A 6,000-nucleotide genomic window follows, 5' to 3' on the forward strand; every position below is an offset into this window, starting at 1 on the left:
TGGCCACTGCTATCTGGAACAAGGTGGCTTCCTCCTGCAAATGACCCTTTCTGAGCAGTCTGTCTTTAACAGTCTTTACAATGGGACTCTTTAACGATCATTGTGTCTTCACTCGGGCATTTTGAGCCCCTGAATACTAAATACCGTGGCCAGCAAAGCACATCCTGGGTGTTTGACAAATGCCATGGCTTCAAATGACTAAAGCCCTTTGTGCCCATGTAACACACTGCATAGTTAGTGTTTAGTACAAACAGCATTTTCCTACTATGGAGACCCTCCATTGTTAACCAGACCACACTGGCAGCTTCAACCTTGACCTTTGTGTTGCTCCACTTGGTACTCGGCTTGTAATTGTCAACACCATCCATCACAGGCCAATCAGCGGCTGGGGGGGGCGGGGGCCGGTCCCCCTGCTGTACTGTGAAATTGTGGCATGTGATCCTTAATGTGCGTGAAGTAGACAAGGCCTTGACACAATGCATCAAGCTTCAGGGGGGCTCCTCGGGGCGAGTCTATTAGCCTCCCGCTGGGGCCCTGGCTGCCTGGACTTATTCCTCGGGATAAGTTGGAATAATAGTGTTGTGTCTGCATGCCTCCAAGACACCGGCCTTAGCCGTCCTCAGGCCCGAGGCTGGCTGTCAACCAAAACCCTGTCCAGTTAGACAGGACGGCATGCAGCCAAAATATCAGCCACGCCCAGCTCGCGTCTTGTATATCAAGAAAAATAACTGATTTTCCTCCCTTTTTTTTAAACTAGAAAATGCCAGTGACAGATATGGAGGATATTTGGACAATCCTCAGCTCCCATGAACCCCCCCTCTCATGTTTTTCAAAATTATCTTTGTGGTGTCGGCTGCTAGTGGCCATGATCTTAGATACAGACCTCGCCTCTCTGTAGAGCGAGAGAGAGAGAGAGAGAGAGCGAGAGAGCGAGAGAGGGCAATGGGCTAAAATAAAGGAGAGCACGATGTAAAAAGGTAGCCTTGATACCGCGCGACTGGGTGAAAAAGGGAGACACATTGAAATGGAAGAATTCATCTTTTTCTATCAGCCCCTCCGCTCGCGAGTTGAACCAGGTATTCAAATGGGTTCAATCTCAGCCGCTCAGATTTGCATAACACAGACAGATGAACTCAAGTGATTGAATTGGGCTAGGCGGAGAGAAAAAAGAGAAAAGAAAATGAATTTCCAAGCAAATTAGGAAATGATGGAAAACGGCAAAGGGTATATTATTTATTTTTCACACTGAAATAATTACGGAATTAACCTTTCCTTCCAATGTGACAGCCCTCTAAACCCTCTTTAGCACTGTGAATTTGATGTACTGCACTCTTTTGATGAATAAAAAACAGCACTGCCTATTCTGTCGCCCGCCATACCTGTGCCTAGTTTGCCACTGGGTCAGCTGGTCAGCCATTGGTCGCCTAAGCCCCACCCGGGTGCCATGTTGTGTCGTCTGCGGGTGATGTAAGACGGGCGCCCGTGCACCTTCCCCGTGACTGGCAGTGACCACTATCGAGTCACAACACTGCGGGAGGGGGAAAAGCAATTTCATGGTTCACTCTGTGGTTAATGTGCTGCTGTAATCTTTAGAGAGGCCTGTCCTTTTTGTTTAAGTTTCACAGAATGAAGGCCTAATAATCACTTTGCTAAATGGTGGCAGGAAGGCATCCGCTGGGAAAGTGCACGCCCGTTTGTGTGTGTGTGTGTGTGTGTGTGTGCGTGCTCGGCTGAGCGAATAAGTTCTATCCAAAGGATCAGCTGGTGTGTATGTATTTACCTGAGTTTGCAGTATGTGAGAGAGAGAGAAAGAGGGGTGGGGGTGTACCTTACAGAGTCTACCTTGTGTGTGTGTGTTGGTGTTTGCGTGCTGTGCTCACGCAGTCAGGTAAGCCTCTCTAATTGCTGCTAGGTGCATTAGCACTCAGCCACCCCCCCCCTCTCCCTCTCTCTCTCTCTCTCTTTGTTTTTCCTCTCAGTGCCAGTCTGCAGGCCAGAAGACAATCAGACCAGAAGGGTCATTTTCTGCAAGAGCTCACCTCCCTCCTCCAAGCCCCGCCGCTGAGGCTCACGCTCGGCAGGAACCCTAAATTAACACTTGACGTCTGCGAGGCTCAGCCCTGATGAGGCCGCAGAGAGACAAAATGTCAGAAAACAAACACTCGATCATTTTTGCTTCATTTCCTTCCACCCGATGGAGAAGCACACTCACCTGGAGGGCTGGAGAGGGCTGCGGTGACATTCACTCCCGTGTCTATATTGGGCAGAGGTGAGAGGTCGAGAGGTCGAGAACAAATGAGGCCAGAGGGTTGCCCATTAGGAAGTGGAAATACATTAAAGTTATTGTTATCAAGAGGCAACTGAAGGGAGAACTAACTTGTTTGACACCTGTTGGGTTTGGATCAATTAGCTGAACTTGGAATATGACCTCAGTCAACATGTACAAAACACAATTTAGCTTTTGAATTTTTTTTGGGGGCGAAAAATTAATATCTTTACTTTCTTGCATTGGGACGGCATTCATCTCCGTTCTTCCATCACAAAGCCAATGATTTGTTTTCCTGAGCGCGTCAACAACAACCCTTGTAATTATTCCTCGCTGGGAATGTGCACAACACTGTAGGACTCAACGCCGTAGAGTAGTATGATACTATTTGAAGCCTACTTCAAACACGGTGCCCCCAGCGAGTTCCGATGGCGCCAGTGTCTATTTTATTATTTGCTTTATCTCTTTGTTGCGTGAGAGTTTATTTGTTTTCATGAGAGGGATTGGAGGTTTGGTGATCTGAGCAAATTGCAGCAGAAAGTACTTCAGATGGGAATGACTGTAATTAGCATGCTCTTAAATGTGGAACGCTCTCCTAATGTTTTTGTTTACGCGGGGCAGCTGATCTGTGACTCGGCGCGGGGGCGGCCCACAGGCAGGTTAAAATCACTTGTCATGCCAGAGATCATCATTATGAGCTTACAATTGGTCAGTGTTGAGGAACAATCAACGCGGCGGCGCCAGGTAGACACTCTACAACCAGCCTCTGCGGTGAGACTCTGTGTCATTTTGTATTTGTGGTTGTGTATTCCAGAGTGGATGATTTGAAAATATGAGTGCCTATGTTCGCATGTGGCCATGCTCTTGTTTTGGCTCTTGCTTTCTTCAAAGCGTACCGAGCTGCCTTTCCCTAATCTCTGCATCTACACCGAAGAATATGTTCCATGACACTCATTAAGAGCCAATTAAGAATTTGCTGGTGTGCCCAGTTATTCAGTCAGTGATTATATTTCACTGGAGGATAATATCCAGGTAAATTAAGATTTCGATTTAATTCAGCCCTGGTTGTCGCTGCATCTCCATTTCACATCATGGAACAATTGAGATCTTATCATGGATTAAAGTGGGGGGATATTACACCTAATTTAAAATATGCACATCTACAACTGCACACACAGCTTAAGCGTCTGCCATGATATTTTGGGTGGGGGGGGGAAAAAGAAGAGGAGCGAAACAATTAGGCGCCTTGCGCGCAAAACTGAAAAGGCTGCGAGATACAATTCATCAAATTGGCAGAAGAATTCAGGGCGGAAACAAGGCCTTCAAGAGTTCTTGAGAAAGATGAAGGGAGGCAGCTGAAGAGAAGGAGACAGGAAGTTGGGAAACATTGAAAAGGGGGTGCCGCGGTAGTCAGGTGACAGTGTGACAAAGTTGTGCTTGTTTAAAATGGAAATGTTCCCAGACTCTCTCTCTCTCTCTCTCTCTCTCTCTCTCTCTCGCTCTCTCTCTCTCTCTCTCTCTCTCTCTCTCTCTCTCTCTCTCTCTCGAGCCCGTTGCGAACGCTAAGCTCCGGCATTTGAAGTGCCAACACTTGAGATGGTGAAAGTGACAACATCTTAACGTAAGCTGAGGGGCTAAAGTGAAAGTCAGTGCGAACCCCCAACCAACCTGTTTACACCCACATCCTTCACCCCTGCTGTCATCCCTCTTAAACCCCCACCCTCACCCCATCCGACTCCCCCACGCATGGGCCACGCAGTCATGCTGCGGCTGCCAACCTGCTCCAACCTGCCTTCAACAACGGGGAAAGTACAGGTTGACAGCAAAAGTGAGACTGTCGCGATTCCAAAAAGTGGAAGTGAAAGGGGAAAGGTTGAGAGGAGAGGGAGGAATCTCTCTCCCTCTCCTCTCTTTCTATGTTTCACCGTCAGCGTCGGTCCTGCCTTCAGCTTCCAGTCACAGGTGCCTCCTAACAGAACTGGAAGCATGTAATCCGCCCAAATCCAGCCTCTTCCGCGGAGTGTAAAACCAGGAATGTTCTGTGGGGGTCACTGGATTAGACAGAATTCATGGTGGTAGCTTGGCTTGAGAGGCGGAATTAGCGGAGTCGGGAAAGAAGGGAGCGGAGACTGAACTGGTTTTGTATTAAAATGAGCTTACCAGGTGGTCTCCCTCCCAAAAGTGGACACAGTGTGTCAAGTAATCTGAAAAGCCCCCGGGTGTTTGTTGCTCATTGGCCAGAGGCCTGGTAAAAAGAGAGAGCGAGGGACTGAGAGAAAGCGAGAGAAAGAAGGGGGTGTGGGGGGGGGGGCTGGCTAGGGAGGTGGCACTGATGTGGCCATTGAGGCCTCAGTGAAATGTCTGTCAGGCTTGGTTTACCACAACCACAGCAGTGATTAGGCCCCTTTTGATGACAGGTTTAGTTTTCTGTCCATTGGCAAGAAAGTGAGAATGGACAAGAGGCAGGGGACCGGGGTTGGGTTGCACTGGGAGACTTTGGGGGTGGGCGTTTACACACTGTTGCAGGAAAACGGGTGGGGTGGAGATGGAGGGTGTGTGTGTGGGGGGGGGGTGTATATTAATGCCTTGCACCAGGGAGCTCCTACGTAATTTCCCAGCGGGTCGTGGGGTCAGGTTTGTATTTAGTTAGTGGTAATGATCTCGTTAGGGATCTGAATGGACCACCGTCTAAGCCCATTGAGGACAGCGAGTGTGCCTCCCCATCCCCCACCCCTGCCTGCCTTGTGTGGGCTTACACAGCCCGTGAACTGTGATTAATGGACTTCCAGGGCTTAATAACTTGCAAAACAGTATTAAACAAGGGAGGCCCCGGGACAATCGGAGAGGCTACCCAGGCGGAGTAGGAGGTGGCTGTAAACAGTGCCCGGCAACAATTGCAATGCATGGAATTAATTGAGATGGGCCACTCACAATGCTACAGCTGGCTAGTGGCAGGGAGCCAGGCCTGGGAGAAAGCTTCACTGGTGCTTCCAGGTGGCCCAGACCAGGCCAGGCCTTTCAGTTTTGTAAGTGTTAAAAAATAGAAGGGGGGGGGAGAAAGGCTACATTTGTGATGGGGAGACAGTGAGAGGAAGCCATTGAGAAGAGACAAGAAAGAGATTAAAGAGCACAGAGAGTGATAAGCAGATAGTGGGGGGGGGGATGACACACATTCAATGGAACAAGTAATCCTTGACATGCAAGCACAAATATGAAGCCTTTTGTCTCTTGTGTCTAATTCAAGCCAGTATACGTAAAGTGGCAAAGCAAGAATAGTGGTCCACATTAACACAGTACACACAGACAGATAAAACACCCTCATCTGTCCAAGTGCACGCGCACACACACACACACACACACTTCATCACCAGCTCCCACCCTTCACACATCTCCCGGCTGTCTTATATTCTTTCTTTTTCCCACCCTTGTGCCCTCTTGTCTGGAAACAAATGATCCCAGCATGGAGTCATGAGTACTGATGTGTTCAGACCACCCTCCACTCTGTCATAGAGCTTGTCTTTTCTCCCAAGCATTGGTGTGCATTTTATGCCGGCATAATGCATCTCAAATTTGTTAATATAAGCAACGGGCACCACTTGTGCCGAGGGAAAAGCACTTTTTAATGGACACGGGAACTACATTGATCTATCTTGCGGGGAAGGCTTCTGTTGAATGGATGAAATATTAATTGACTGGTTTGTGTTCAGTGACAGTTATACATATACATATATATA

Source organism: Melanostigma gelatinosum, assembly GCF_949748355.1.
Source record: "Melanostigma gelatinosum genome assembly, chromosome: 16".
In the NCBI taxonomy this organism is placed as follows: Eukaryota; Metazoa; Chordata; class Actinopteri; order Perciformes; family Zoarcidae; genus Melanostigma; species Melanostigma gelatinosum.